This window comes from Cavia porcellus, unplaced genomic scaffold, assembly GCF_034190915.1.
Source record: "Cavia porcellus strain 051 isolate PalLab524CR breed Dunkin Hartley unplaced genomic scaffold, mCavPor4.1 scaffold_34, whole genome shotgun sequence".
In the NCBI taxonomy this organism is placed as follows: domain Eukaryota; kingdom Metazoa; phylum Chordata; class Mammalia; order Rodentia; family Caviidae; genus Cavia; species Cavia porcellus.
Window position 1 is genome coordinate 6,370,971 of NW_026947517.1, and position 17,159 is coordinate 6,388,129.

The window sequence follows — 17,159 nt, forward strand, 5'->3', positions numbered from 1 at the left end:
AGGTGTCTTATTCAGTCTCTTTTTAAGATTCACTTTGTCTGTGGGGTGTCACAGTCAGGGTTTCTCTATTTTAGACAGCTCTGTTACTTAGGATAGCCCCAAATTAAAGGAAGAAGTCCTTCACCAGCCTCACAAGATATATTCCTTATATCTGAATTGAAAGTGAATGCTTGGTGACAGTGAGCTATAAACTACAGCTAGGGCCTGGTTCCATTTTATATACTTATTTTTTAAAAACAGCATTTTCCACTAACATTTGAGTTATTATTTGTGTACCATATTGGATGTTATTTATGTTTTGTTCTATGAAACCAAATTCATGTTTCAAAATGCTGCTGAAGTATATTAAGAACAAAGTACTCACTGGCCTAAATGAGATTTGAAGAGACATTATCTGCAGCCTATGAAAGTGATTGATGAGTTTTTTTTTTCTTTTTTTAAATATTGAAAGTGGTAAAATACAACAGAACAAGACAGAATAAGGCCAACTAAGATCATACAGTGAAATTGGCACACAACTTCACAACTGGTTACTGCGATAACAGTAATAGGTATCACAGTATATTTTATTATCTTTATAATAGTTGTTCTTTTTTTTTTTTTTTGTCTTTTTCCTTTTTATCAGTACCGGGGATTGAGCCCACGACTGTCTGCTTGCAAGGCAGGTGCTTATGCCGCTGAGCTAAATCCCCAGCCCCAGTAGTTGTTCTTTCAAACACGTATATCAAAATGAGATGAAATACAGAACATTATAGTACTTATCAAAACAGAGTATTGAATAGAGCAATACCATTAATCAGAAAAGAGCAAAACAGTAATAAAAATATTTGCCTTCAAAGAGACAGTAGAAGGAAGTCCCCCTTATTTGTTATCGTCTGCTTCCCAGGAGTCGCTCAGATTTCTGGTTCCCATTTGATAACGGGGGGGGGGGGAAGGGGATGTGACAGGAGAAGAGGGGTAGGGAAGTGGGATGTTTGATTCTAGGCTGTGCATCAGTAGGTTCACTATTGCTTAGTAGGGAGACAGGCTGGTTGTTTGGTTTCACAGCATCCTAAGTTCCCACATGGCGCGGATCTCAGGAGCTGCTGCTGGTCCTCCCCCTGGAAGGGCCTCATTCTGCCAGACCTCCACCACTTACCAGGGAGAAGTGGTGATTGCTTGCCTTCCAAGTGTCCTAAATTCCAGCATGGCATGGATCTCAGGAGCTGCTGCTGGTTTGCCCCCTTGATGGGCCACAGTCCGCCACACCACCACCACTTACCAGGGAAGGGAGGTGCTTGCTTGGCTTCCCAGTTGATTCATGGAATATTTATCTACCTCTGTGCTTTGTGGATGCTGGTCCTGCAGGCTTCTCACTGTGAGCTCTGCATTAGAGACAGTACACAGGGAATATTGCAGTGACTCAGCACAAGAATCAGTGCTCCTATTTGACTGTTACATTAGCAGTGAGTTGCAATCTATCATCAAATTTGCTGTCTTCAAAACGTGTATATACACAAAATTAATGACCAAGACATGGATTTAAATTTGAAGAAATCAGTCTTCATTCAGCTGTTTTGTTTGGTTTTATTTGTTTAGTTTTGTTTTGTTTTATTGAGACAAGCTTTCTATATGTATATCAGCTAGATTTGAACACCCTAGAATTGCCCTGAATTCACTGAAACCATCCTGCCTCAGCCTTTTGAGTTCAGGGCCTAGAATTGACCTGAACTCACTGAAACCATCCTGCCTCAGCCTTTTGAGTGCTGGCATTATAGATATATACCACCACAATTTGCTTTTGATTCAGATTTGTAGGAGAGAATTTAAGATATCCCAAACCTGGTGTCTCAAACTTCATGTGAGAAATATATGTATGATCCTTTAGGAGGTGGTGACCTTTGAGGATGTGGTCATGAACTTCAGCAATGAGGAGTGGGGTTTGCTGAGTCCATCCCAAAAGAACCTCTACAGAGATGTGATGGGCGAAACCTTTAGGAACGTGACTACAATAGGTAATGACAAAATACTTTTGTCACTCATGCTGTCAGAATGTTGTATGTCGCTGTTTCATTAAAAACAATGTGAAAATATTTTTAAAAATAGGTCACACCTGGACACATTATATCATAACTCTAAACAAAATCTATTAATTTGTATGTATTATTCTAATGAGCGCTGGTATTTCAATGTCTACAATTCAGGAGGCCTTGGGGATATCCAGGAAGCTGAAAAAGAATGCAAAATTTACTGGAGATACTTAAGGTAATTCACACTCTTAAGGAGAAGGAATGTTCCTAAGTAATTAGTGAGTCAGCAGAAAAATACCGCCAAAGAAATGAGGCACCATTCAATTTATTGTCAGTAATATTCTCCAAAGACGTATAAGCTAGGGTATGTATAATGAGTGGATTAAATCAAGAAAATGTATGACATTTCATATAGATGTGTATGAAAGGCATACACTTTGAGTTATGACATTCTCTCTTCAGTTTTTCTACCCATATATACTGTGAATACAACACATTCATCATCTAAAAGTTGCTTAGATTGCAATAGAACTCGAAATAAAATGGAGTTCTTGTGTTACCAAGCCATGCTCTAAAGAATCAGCCATTTTGACTAAAATGCTTAGAAGGATGGTAGAATGTTAAGTGCACTCATTCTGAATATCAGTGTGCAGTTGTCTCTAGAAATTGATCCCCTCATACTTGTCCTGGATATATTTTTAAAAATTCAAAATGCACTTAAAATACTGATACATGCTTACTCGTATACAAAGCAGATCAAGTTATAATAGATCAGGCCTTAAAGAAGCTTAGCTATCGATGACAGGATTTGTGGAGAAGGAAAATGTTAATAGACTCTCTGTGATTGTGCATTCTTGTAAATCCAGCACACTAGGAATCAGATTTTGCAGAAGTGCAAATTCAAGTTCAAACTTCAAAGCTTAATGATCAGCGAAAATCTCTTAAAACAGATTTAAAAAGCTATAGATTTTATGATAATAGCTGTTGTTCATTCCCAGCATGAAAAATATGTGTTATATAATGTCAAAAAATAAAGAATATAATGTCATTTGCCATAAGAAATAGGTGGTTCTTTCTCCCATCAATTCGGTGAAATAGCTCAGCTATAAAACTTAAAAGTTCACAGGGTTTCTCTTAGATGAGAAACCAAAATATTAATTGTGGAATGAAATGAAAGAGTTAATAGAGAAAAGTAAGACTGACCATATGGAAACGGGAACTACAGGTTAAGGACAGAAGGGAGATTGTGATGGGGAAACATATCATAATGATCTGTATGTGATACATATATGTACCCATGCCCAAAGTGAAGATAAAGATTCTGCCTTTCAAAAGGTTCCAAATTTTAAGATTTCCAAATGTGTACCAGTCTTTTGGGAATGGTTGTTTTCAACATGTCTTACAAGGCCATCTGTTACTTCATGGTTTCTTAACAGGCATTAAAAACAGAACTTGACATTAATGCAATCATTAAACTCAGACCCATTTCACTGTGTGTTTCTTTTTTTTTTTGTTTAATGTAAGGAAAGACTAACAAAAATAATAAGTAGAAATGATACCACTTTCAAAGTGAAAATAAACAGTAAGAAATCTAAAGACAGTGATTACATATGCTGCTCATAGAAATAGTTAATGAAATACAAAAGTGAAATATATGATGTGGGGATTCAAACAGTGAGACTGCAATAAAAACTTAGTAATATGGTTATCAATCCAATATGTGATTTTGTTTTTTTACAGAAATGACAAGCTAGGGAAATCCTATGGACATACATCTTGGAATCAGTGTAAAGAAGTATTCCCTTGTACTGCAGAAGGTAATGTGAATGTGAAAGAAACAGAAACACAACACAATGTTCAGATCCATGAAAAATATTGCAGTGGAAAGAAACCCTATGTATGTCAGCAATGTGGAAAAGGGTTCACCAAATCTGGGCAGTGTAAGCAACATGAAATAATTCACACTGGAGTGAAACCATATGTATGTAAGAAATGTGGGAAAGCATTTAACACACGGGCAAATTGTAAAATACATGAAAGAATTCACACTGGAGAGAAACCCTATGTATGTAAGCAATGTGGGAAAGCTTTTAACACAAGGGGAATTTTTAAGAAACATGAAAGAATTCACACTGGAGAGAAACCCTATGTATGTAAGGAATGTGGGAAAGGTTTTACACGACATGGAAATTGTAAGCAGCATGAAAGAATTCACACTGGAGAGAAACCATATTTATGTGAGCAATGTGGGAAAGCTTTTAACACACGTGCATATTGTAAGGTTCATGAAAGAATTCACACTGGAGAGAAACCATATGTATGTAAGCAATGTGGGAAAGCTTTTAACACATGGGCAAATTGTAAAATACATGAAAGAATTCACACTGGAGAGAAACCCTATGTATGTAAGCAATGTGGGAAAGCTTTTAACACATGGGGAGATTTTAAGAAACATGAAAGAATTCACACTGGAGAGAAACCCTATATATGTAAGCAATGTGGGAAAGCTTTTACCCAACCTTGACATTGTAAGCAACATGAAAGTTCACACTCAAGGTAGAACCAGTGTATACAAGCATCATGAGAATTTTTTGAGCACAAGTACATATTGCATAATGCATGAAAAACTTCACCCTGGGCAGAAAACTTATATATGTAAGGAATGTGGGAAAGGTTTCAGCAGAAATGCTCATTGTCCAATACATGAAAAAATTTAAAATGTTGAGAAACCCTGTTTATGTGAAGAATGTGGGAAAGCTTTCACCACACATGGGTTTTGTAAAATACATCAATGACTCCACTTTGGTGAGAAAACCTATGTATATAACAATGTGGCAAAGCTTTTACCACATACAGTCATTGCAAAACACATGAAAGAATTCACTCTGGGAAGAACCACTGGCTAAGTAAGCAAGTGGAGACACTTTCAGCAGCCAGATTATAAGTGAAGTACGTGAAGAAGCTCACACAAGAGATAAATCCTATGTGTTATGGGAATACTCTCAGCACACATGATCATTGTTACATATCTGAAAGAACTCACTGGATCCTATGTGCATGAACAATGTGAGAAATATGGCAATCCATGTTTGTTGTTAAATATATAGAAAAATCAGCACTCTTCAGACAGTTTAAATCTAAGTTTACTTTAAAAATTCCAAGTAGACCTGAAGAAATAATCAATACAGAAGTTTGATATCAATATTTCTTCACAAATTTTCCAGAAATGACAAATCTGAAGTGGAGCTCTACTCAAGTACATATTTTGTATGGTTTTCAGTTAATCAGTTATACCTCTTTAGATTTTTTAAAGTATCTTTGTGCTTCAACATGGCATCTTGTAATTAAACATGGTAAACTGAAATGGGCTTTTCACTTTCAAATGTGGATAGTGTCTATCTACTTAATATTTTGTCTTTAAACCTTAATTTTTATATTTTTGGTGAATTATTTTTATTTAAAGAAAAAAACCAAAAAGTGTAGAAATAATACAGAGGTCTGAAAAATAAACAATAAGAAATCACTAGTTGATTAGTTACATATTGTCATCTTAGAAGTAATTGTTCAAGTTACAAAATTAAAGCATACAAAGTGATATTCAAATAATGACATTGCAAACAGTTCACCTCAGTGATCCAACAAAAACGTATTAATATGCTTATCTGTTCTACAAACTTGTTTTTTATCTTAAAGACGGTAAGATTAAACATGACAAAACAGAACAGTTCATAAGGAAACAAGTTAAGGAAACACAGGTTTCAAAGCAAGTCCACTGAGATGTTCATTTTCTATCTTACTGTCTCTAGTTTTCTTCAAAATAGTTGTTCGCAGCTTCACAAGCATTGAATATATACTGAACATTATAGAGCTAATCAAATAATTACAGGATGATGCAGGCTTTTTTGATCTTTAAGACTGATTTTGGGGAAGTTGATAATGATTACCATAATGTGTCTCATTCTTTTCGTAGTAGACATCTTTATTTTTATGTATGCTGAAATTGAACATAAGAGACTAAACTAATATCACTAGTGAATAATAGTATCCTGAGAAGGAGAAAGGTGAGGAAATGCCTAAAAAAAGAAGGCAGAGCACTTGTTAAAAGTGTATCAGGATTTAAAAGCTACAGTAGATCTGTTGCTCTGTTTAGTTTGATTATATTTTGTTCTGGTTTGTCTACTCATATTAGATTTGAGGGCACAGGGAGATAACCCAAAAATGGCAGGTTATACCATGATGGTAATTGTCCTTAATTTCCTATTAACTAAAACTGAAACCCTGTATTACTAACATTGTCTTACAACGACTGAACTTATTTTAAGCTAGTTTGTTTGAATGTTATTTGGCCTTGACTGATTTTATTCACATTTGATATGATTGCTGGTATCAAGTCCAAGAGTAGAGGCAACTACTCTGAAGATGATAAGATGTGACACATATATATTGGGGGGCTGGGGATTTAGCTCAGTGGCTTAAGCCCCTGCCTGGCAAGTGTGAGGTCATCAGTTTGATCCCCAGTACCAAAAAATAAATAAATAAAAGATATAAATTCCAGGTTTAATTTTTTTATTTAAGGAGAAAAAAAGAACATAAAAAAGCAAAGCAGTAAAAGGGTACAAATGATACAAAATTTCAATTAAAAAATACAGTAAGAAATCACTAGTTAATAGGTTACATATTGTCTTCTTAGAAACAGTTGTCAAAATTATAAAATTAAAGCATATAAAGTGAACATTCCTACAGCGAGATTGCAAACAGGTCCGTTCAATGATCCAACAAAGCTCAGTAATATGGTTTTCCTTCCTACACACTCAAACAGGCACCTACTTCCCTTAGACCACCTTCCTTTCTTCTCTTCTTCACAATAACAATTACACTTTTGGGGTTTTTTTTACTCCCATAGTTCTTATTACTTTTTTTTGAAGAGAATAAAACCTCAAGTGAGTTAACAAAACAGAGTTGGTTAGAACATAAGGATGGGCATACTACTTGATGCAAAAATAGAATATCAGGTGATCAAAAATGGTTTCCACTGTGCCTCTTGGTATTTTTAAAAAGAGTTCCCTATATCATCAGGTATAATAGAATTGATCAAAACAGTACAGAACAAGACCAATAAAATCTACACTGGAGACCTTACAGAATTTCAAAAGAAGATAATAGTCAAATCATAATGGGCATCATATTAAATCTTATTGCCTACAAAGTGGTTGCCTATACCCTCAAACTTGATACTATTAAACAAAATAGAATATAGTAAAATCAGGCAGAACAAGATGGGGAGAGCAATACTGGGGTTAAAATCATGTTAATAGGAAAATAAAAAGTTACTATTATAAATCCCACTATTTTTTAATTTAGTTTTCCTTTAATTGAAAAAAAATAGAATAATTTTTTTAAAAAGGGTGGAGATCGAGATAAAAGAGACATTGTAATAGAACAACGCAGGTCAGAAGTGAACAATTAAAGCATCATTTGGTTTCACCACCAGGTAATCTAACATAATATTAGTCACCATAATGCCTCTTTCCTTGATTTATTTGAGTATAACTTCGTATACTATACGAAGAATCAATCACATACTATACTATAGAAGATACTATACTATAGAAGAATCAATCGTATACTATACTATAGAATCAATCACATCAAGACAGTGTGAAGCCATTCAAGACGTGAAAGAATTCAGGGTATTTAGAGCCAGTTAACAGAAAATGAACAACAATTTCTATATTATCTCTTTGCCTGTAAAAAAATTTTTTATACTATCACAGTAAAATATATTAAGATACAACATGTTAAATTCAGTGGAAACATGTACAACAACTTGATGGGAGTTCCAAAGGAGATGATATTAAATCAGCACTAGCTTTTATGATGTGTTATTTTCTTCAGAACAGCTATTTTTGGTACTAAAATCGAAAAACGCAGGGTAAAACCATTGCACTTAATGAGTGAAAACATTATATGGATTCAAACCAATATGATTGGGTATCGTGATTACCACATACTTCTATGTATTATCATTTCTTATACTAGGGAATATATTTGGTATTTATACATGTGAGTTTGATTTATTTCACTAATGAGTATGGTCTCAGTCTGTGTCCATTTATTTATATGTCAATGTGATCATTCTTTATAGCTGAGTAGTTCTCCATTGTATAAAAACACCATAACTTTTTTATCCATTCCTCAGTTGATGGACACTTAGGTTGTTTCCAAGATCTGACTATTACAAACTGTGCTGCTATAAAAATGGGTGCACATATATCACTGTGGAATGATGCTTTCAGTTCTTCTGTTAATATGCCTAGAAGCAGAATAGCTGGGTCAAAAGGTGCTTCCAGTCCCAGCTTTCTGAGAAATCTCCACACTGAGCTCCACAATGGTTGTACCAGTCTACACTCCCACCAAAAGTGCAGGAGAGTTCCTTTGTCCCAACAGTGTCTCCAACATTTGTTGGTGGTTTTCTTGATCTTGGCCATTCTTTCAGAAGTGAGATGCAATCTCAGTGTGGTTTTAATGTGCATTTCTCTAACGACCATTGATGGTGAACATTTTTTCATGTATTTACTAGTCATTTATATTTCTTCAACTCAAAATTGTTTATTCATCTCAGATGCTCATTTTTGGATTGGGTCTTTGAATTTTGGTGGTCTCCTTTTTTAAAATGCTTTATATGTTTTAGACAGAAGTCCTCTGTCTGAGGGGCAGTTCACTAAGATTTTTTCCCAGTTTGTGGGCTTTCTTTTCACTATACTGGAGGTTTCATTTGATGTGCAGAAACTTTTTAATAAGAGGTGATCCCAATTATTGATTCTGCGAAGCATTTCCCATGTGGTTTGAGTCCTGTTCATCAATTCTCTACCTACTCCTATGTCTTCAAGGTTTTTACCCAATTTGTCTTCCAATAGATTTAGTGTTTCTGTTTTAATATTTAGATCTTTGATCCATTTAGATTTTATTTTAGTACATGGTGATAGGCATGGCTTTAGTTTTAGTTTTAGCCATATGGAGAGCCAGTTTTTCACCACCATTTATTAAAGAGACTGTCATTCTTCCAGTGAACATGTTTGGCCCCTTTATCAAAATAAGGTACTTGAGTGTGTTTGTAGTTGTGGTTGTATCTTCTCATCTATTCCATTGATCTTCGGCTCTGTTTTGGTTCCAGTACCATGTTGATTTTACTACAGTTGCTTTGTAGTATAACTTCAAGTCAGGGATTGTGGTACTTCCTGCCTTGCTTTTGCTGCCTCTAACTGTCTTTGCTATTCTAGGTTTCTTCTCATTCCAGATGAATTTTAGGGGTGATTTCTCAAGTTCTATGAGGTATGTTGATGGTATTTTTATCGGGATTGCATTGCATCTGTATAACAGTTTTGGAAAAATGGGCATTTTCACAATATTTATTCTTCCTATCTATGAGCAAGGGATGTCTTTCCATTTTCTGAGATCATTTTCAATTTCATTTTTCAGTGTGTTATAATTTTCCCTGTATAGGCCTTTCACTTCTTTCGTGAGAGTAATTCCTAAATATTTCATTTTCTTGGTTGCTAGTGTGAAGGGTGTGGCCTCTCTTATTTCTGTCTGTGTGACTTTGTTGTTAGTGTATAGGAATGCTATTGATTTTTGAGTATTGATTCTGTATCCAGCTACATTACTGAATTTATTTATTGTATCTAGGAGTCTTTCAATGGAACTTCAGGGATCTTCTATATAAAATATCAAGATATCTGCAAATAATGATAATTTAACTTCTTCTTTTCCTATCTTTATGCCTTTTATTTCTCTCTGTTTTCTAATTGCTCTGCCCAGTATTTCCAGTACTATATTAAATAGGAGCTGTGATAAGGGACATCCTTGTCTTGTGCCTGATTTTAAAGTAAAGGCTTTCAGATTTTGACCATTTAGTATGGTACTAGCTGTTGTTTTGTCATTGTCAGCCTTAATTATATTGAGATAAGGACCATCTATTCCAATTTTCTGCAAGGTTCTTATCATAAAGGAATGTTGGACTTTATCAAAAACTTTTTCTGCATCTATAGTAATGATCATGTGATTATAATTTTTGGCTCTATTGAAATGGTGTATTACATTTATTGATTTACATATATTAAACAATATCTGCATGCCTGGGATGAATCCCACTTGGTCATGGTATATGATCTTCTTGTTGATTTGGTGCATACTATTTGCCAATATTTTATTGAGGATTTTTGCATCTTTGTTCATTAGGGAGATTGGTCTGTAGTTCTCTTTTTCAGTTGGGTCCTCCTCTGGTTTTGGTACTAGAGTAATATTTGCTTCTCGGAACAATTTATGAAGGATTGCTTGCCTTTCGATTTCAATGAAGAGTTTGAGGAGTGTTGGCATTAGGTCTTCTTTGTATTTCTTGTAGAATTCTTCAGTGAATCCGTCTGGGCCTGGCCTCTTCTTTGTAGGTAATGATTTTATTATGTTTTCAATTTAATTAATAGAATTTGGGTTATTCAGTAGTTTTACATCTTCATGACCTAGCTTTGGTACTTCATATGCTTTAGGAATCTGTCTATTTCTTCTGTGTTATAAAACTTTTGAGAGTAGAGGTTTTTGAAATAGGTGTTGATGATCTTCTGTATTTCAATAGGGTCTGTAGTAATTTCACATCTTTTATTCCTTATTGCATGGATTTGAACTTTTTTTTTCATTTTTTAAATAAGGGTGGCTAGGAGCTTTTCGATTTTATTTATTCTTTCAAAGAACAAGGTCTTTGATTCATTGATTTTTTGGATTTTTTTTGTCTCTATTGCATTGATTTCTGCTCTGATTTTTATAATTTCTTCTCTTCTTTTGGCTTTGGGCTTGACTTGATCTTCTTTTTCTAGATGTTTGAGGTATAACATCAGGTTGTTATTTGTATTCGTTCTGTTTTCCTAATGTGGGAACTCGTGCAATACATTTTCCTCAGAGGACAGCTTTCATTGCATCACACAGATTCTGGTGCATTGTACTTGTGCTTCCATTTGTTTGTAGGTATTTTTTAATTTCCTCTGTGACTCACTGATTACTCAAGAGTGTTATTCAGTTTCCATGTGTTTGTGGGATTTTTGCAGTATCTTATCATTAATTTCTAATTTCATAGTGGTATGGTCTGATAGCATGCAAGGGATAATTTCAACCCTTTTGCATTTATTTAAATATGCTCTGTGAATTAATATATTGTCTATTTTAGAGAGTGACCCATGTAATACTGAGAAGAATGTGTATGCTCTTGTTGTTGGGAGGAATACTCTGTATATGTGTTAAGTCCATTTGTTCCCAGGTGCGATTCAGGTCTTTTATGTCTTTGCTCATTTTCTGTCTGGTTGATCTTTCCATTGGTGTCAATGGTGTGTTAAGATCTCCTGTTAGAATTGTGTTAATGCTAATTTGATTTTTCATTTTTGTTAGTACTTGTTATATATAACTGGGTGCTCTGGAGTTTGGTGCATATGAATTTAAGATAGTTTTCTCTTCCTCTTGGAGTTTTCCCCTAACCAGTATGTAGTGACCTTCTTTATCCCTTCTGATCATTATTGGCTTGAAGTTCACATTGCCTGCAAACAGAATAGCTACCCCCCCCTTTTTTTGGTTCCTATTGCATGAAGTATTGTTTTCCATCCTTTCACTTTCAGTCTGTGAATATCCTTTTGTGTTTAGATGGGTTTCTTGTAGACAGCATTTGTTTGGATTTTGTTTCTTAATCCATTCTGCCTGTCTGTTTCATCTAATTGGTCCATTGAGACCATTTACGTTAATGGTTAGAACAGTTATATATTGGTTTATTGATGACATGTTATCTTTTTGCTGTTGCATTTTTATCTTTCTGCTCTTTTTAACTGTCTGTTTTGTTTAGTGCTTTTCCCCTAAATGTATCTAGGCTGTCTTTCAGTATTCTTTGCAGAGTTGGCTTGGTGATCATGAAGTTTTTCAGCTTTTCTTTGTCATATAAGTATCTTATTTCTCCATTGATTTTGAAGGACAGTTTTTCAGGGTACATCAGTCTAGGTTGGAAATCATTTTCCTTTAGGATCTGAAATACTTTGCTGCATGCTCTTCTTGACTTCATTGTTTGTTCTGAGAAGTCTGCTGTGATTCTGATATGTTTTCCTTTATAGGTGATCTGTCTCTTCTCTCTGACAGCTTTTAATATTCTATTCATTTGCTCAATTTCTGGGATGGTCATTATTATATGTCTGGGTGTAGATTTATTTTGGTTATGGCTATTTGGATTTCTATATGCTTCATTGATCTTGATATCAGTTTCCAATCTTGTGTTTGGGAAACTTTCAGCTATTACTTCTCTAAATATCCTCTTGACATCCTTTATGTTGTCCCCTTCTTTTACATTTATCCCTATCAACCTTATGTTGTTCTGCTTTGCATCATCTTGCAGGTGTTCAATAGTTATTTCCTGATATCTTGTTATTTTTAAAAGATATTACCTTTCCTGTTCACTGGCTGTAATCTTGTCTTTGAGGTCTGAGATTCTATCTTCATATTCATTGAGACAGTTTTTACAACTTTCAGTGGAGTTTTTGATTTCCTGTATATCACTTTGCATCTACTTTATGTATTCTGTTTGTTTCTTACAGAGTTCATCCAGGGATTCTATCTTTTTGTTTAGTTCCTCCAATTTTTTAACTGTGTCTTCTTTAGATATGTTCAGAATCTCCTTTATTTCTTTTAACATTTCTTTTTTTACCTACGAGATTATTTCTAGTTTGAATTTCTTTAATGCTTCCCAAAGATGCTTCTTTATTTCAGGTACTATTATTTCAGGTATTTCAGTTATGTGGAATGTGTTTTCTTCTATGCACATGGCTCCTAGGCTTTTTTGGGATGGGATGGATGTTTGAAATTGCATTTTGGTCTTTCATTTTGTCATTTTGCTTGATTTTCAAGCTTCAAGTGTTGTTCCAAGTGAGGGAGCAAGTTCACCCAGATTGGATGGGATTCCAGGCCTCGGCTGAACTTGCTGGCAAGGTAGGGAGTTTCCCCAGACTGGAATTGGAATCTGTTCCTCTGCCCCACTCGCTGGTCCCAGCAAGAATCTGCGGGCTCATCCCCAGGTGAGGAAGAGAGTTTCCCCAGACTGAAAAAGGATTCTGTGCCTTGGCCTGACTCCCTGGTTCTGACTCACTGGTCCCAACTCACTGTTCCCAGTGGGCAACCACCTGGTCCCCAGGTGAGGAAGAGAGTTCCTCCAGACTGGGATGGGATTCTGTGCCTTGGCCTGACTCGCTGGTCCTGGCAGGAAACCACGGGTTCTACATCAGGTTTGATTATTAACTGCTTTCACATCCTACAACGTCTTCAAAGTTGTGTTTTTATAAAAATAGCTATATAATGTTATGCTTTATTATATAGTCCCTGATGATGTGGACAATTCTATTGAAAATAACAAGAGAAAGCATAATAAATACTGTATATCACCTAATATTGTGGCCTTATATGTCTCTCTCATATCATGATTTTCTAGGAATTTGTTTTGTTGTCTTATTTTGATCTGTTTTTCCCCATAACACAGAAAGGATAGATATACACATAGAGATTCACACATGGGAAGAATTTATAACCTATTTATTGGATCCAATAATATAATGCATAATGTAATGAAGAGATACTCTGAAGAAGAAGTGACACTAAGAAACCCAATGCTATTTATGTAGAATTGTGATATAAAATTGAGCAATACTATTATTCACTGTTCAGAGTGATATTAGTCTAGTCTCTTATTTTTTGGGGGGAATTGTAATTTTAATATGGCTTTGTTTTAATCTTTTGATGCACATGCTTCATTTTCTCTTTCATAAATGATTTTTCTGAAGTTGATGCAATATTTGGCATTAAGATATACATTTGTTGAGGCTTGAAGTACGTGTTTTTGACAAAGTTGTGTTCTTTTCACATAACTTGTACATTAATGAATGTTATGTTTTCCAAGTTGTGATAAGACATCTGCTGATTTCCTAGCATCACTGGATATCATATCATGTAAATTATGTTGTCTGATTTTGTTTCTCAGTGGAGCCAATATTGGTCATTTAAGTAAACCTTTGTTTTTCTAACCATCAGAATTTTACTTGTTATGTTTATATTACATCTTTATTTGCTATTAAGGTTTCCCACACATGTACCAAATGTAAACCATACTACTGTGAATTTCTGATTGTGCCATACTGACAGAATCATAACTTGTTTCCAATAGCACTTCACCATATATATATCAGTATCTCCAGAAATTATAAAATTTGTCATGATTTATGAGTAACCATACTTTGAAATCAGGTTTTCTTAAATATGGAGTTGTTTTGGTGGAAAAGGTTGTTATTGGATGTATCATGCAAATGCCTTTATTTTATTCCTTGATGCTGTGAATGCATTATATATTTTGTAATTATTACTGTTTTTTCCTAAAATACTGAAGTAATGGCATGAAGGGAAACCTAAATTTTGATCTGTCAACACAGTAAAAAGTAAATTTGCTAAATTATGATTCAGACTGTGTTCTGTTTTACTGAATTGTGAATTTATACAATGGCATATCACCTTATTTATAAGGACCAGTGCATGATGTTTGTGGTGTGTACTGATTATCTTTAAACACATAAAGTGGGCCATGAGTCCCAGTTGGTTTCCTGTGGCCTGTGGTTTTCACTTCCATTTTAACATTCATGTAATTTGTAGTGTGTTTAATGCAGTGTTGTTGAATACAAAATCTGCTTAGGAATTATGTTGTTGGGCTGGGGATTTAGCTCAGTGGCATAAGCACCTGCCTTGCAAGCAGGCAGTCGTGAGTTCGATCCCTGGTACCGATAAAAACAAAAAAGCCAAAAAAAAAAAAAAAAAAAGGAATTATGTTGTTAAAAACAGTGGTGTCATGAAAACACAAGTGAACATTGCAGTAAATACCCCTAATCCAGTGAAGATAACTTGCCCAAGTCTCAATTATCCTTGGGAAAATAAATAACTCACCTCTTATGTAATCACCACTAAAACTATATCTATTTTGTACCTGAAGAACTTGATATACTTCACAAAGTAAAAGACACTGTGAAGTACATTGTCAGCCTCTGTGCACTACAGCATGTGGCCAGATTCCCTGCAGCATATTTCTGCTTACCATCAGTGGGAATATTTGGAGTTTGTATTACAGCTAATAATAGAATACTGAATCTATAAGACATATATCCTGAGTACATGCACTTTCTCATTTTACCATGAAAGTAAATCTTGCTGGTCCTGTTGATGCATTCTTGTAATCCTAGCACCTCAGTGGGCTTAAATTAGTGGAAGAGGAAGTTGAGTCTAACCTACACAATTAGAGTGACCTTGTCTCAAAATATATCTTCAAGTTCTGCAGATGTTGCTTAATGCTTTAGATCTACTCTTTTTCTTCCCCAGCATCAACATTTTTTAATACTCACAATTGCACATCAGTAGTTGTCTTTTTATCGGTTGGCCATGTAGCAGTTATCCCGGAGAATCTCTTGGGAAACACATTTGTTTATGCAGTGACCATCCTGAGCATCATTTGGGCAGTTGTCAATTTAAACCATTCATTCTTGTATTGAATACAGTAGAATTGTCACTTTTATATTCCTTGTTATTTTATAAAAACTAACAAAAAGTATGCAATTTTGGATCATTTTGTATTTCAATAATTGCATTGGTAAGGAGTTACCTATAAAGATTAGGCTAAAGATGATTTCTTTAGTTCAAGCATCAGGAGAGAATGAGATGGGATGATAATGGCTTTGAAGCTGACTTTGGAAGGCAATTGCTAGATGGTTTAGCCTAGAGGTATTAAAAAATATTTTTTTAAATACTATTCCTGCTGTTTTGTGTAGAAAATAAGATAGGGTGACAAAAGAAGCAAAAAGGACTTTGTAAGATTTTAATCTTCCTGCATAAGCATACAAGCCACAAAAAAGTCAAAACAAAAGGATGAAGAAATAAACTACAGAATGAGAAAAATTTTGCCTATTACTCCCTGACAGCTGATATGTAAAGCCAATAGGAACATGAAAGGAATGCACATTTTTCAGAATATGTACAAATTGCCAAGAAATACTTGAAGAACTATTGAGCATTTTTGCACAATAGAGAAATGCAAATAGGGACATCATTTCATTGCAGAGAGAACCAATCACCATAAAATCTAAAGAACATTCAGGAGACTACAGGAGAAAAGGAATTATTTAATCTTTTTGGTGGAAATGTAGGTAAGTAGTTCAACTACTACTGAATTCAGTTTTTAAAGTATTCAAAAGACTAAAATTAGTAATTCTCATTAGTGCAGTGCTTCCTTTAGTGGGTCTCTTCCCCAAAGAGCTAAGGACATACTGCAGTGATGCATGCAGATTCCTGTTACTGCAGCAATAGTCATTTTTCTGTGGAGAGCAGCAGCAAGCACTGTTCCATCACCACCAAATACCAATGACAAACAACAAATACTCACTAGTGTACTCCATTTGATAAATGGTGTGATATTTGATTGTGAAGTTGGCTGTGACTTAGGTTTTCCAGTAGACTACAGGTCAGTATAAATATGATAGTCATGCTAATATCACAAGGCCATCACTAGTACACTATTACATTCATTAGATTTGATGTATTTATCTTTTTGAGAATGCATGTTGCTATGAAGTTCAGGCTGGCTTTGAGGTCACATTATAACCCAGAGTGGCCTCAAACAATTCTCCTTCCTCAGTGTCTCAAGTACTGGGCCACCATGCCTAGTTTATATTTGGTATAATAAGTGCATATTCAGGATATTTTATTTCAACTGTTTTTGTTGTTAAAGTATTTCCTTATTTTACCTCCAGCATTTGTAGAAACTTTGGCCTTATTGAGGTGGTGATGTGCATATCACCATCCTCATGACATTGTCTACTGGGTTCAGAGCTGTCAGTGTACTGCAGTGAAACATAGCTGTACATAACTGTTTCTTTTTCTACTTTCCTTAGAAAACATTTTTAAAATTTCCATGGATAATCAGAGGATCAATAATTCTGGCTAGAGTTTCATGCAAATGCTGACAGTTAAGTACAGTGTAGCACTGACCCAAAGATAACTCTCTGTCATCTGAGAGTCTCTATAGTACTTTCTGTACACACACTTTGT

The 17,159-nt window shown here is 34.8% G+C and overlaps 1 long non-coding RNA gene across 1 annotated transcript; it reads left to right on the forward strand.

Annotated features, from left to right (window-relative positions):
• Positions 1–1,873: 1,873 nt before the first annotated feature.
• Positions 1,874–13,470, forward strand: LOC134474669 (uncharacterized). The gene is made up of 3 exons (XR_010045541.1): positions 1,874–1,994; positions 3,750–3,826; positions 12,936–13,470. It is a non-coding gene; the product is annotated as an uncharacterized LOC134474669 (long non-coding RNA).
• The last annotated feature ends 3,689 nt before the right edge of the window (positions 13,471–17,159 follow it).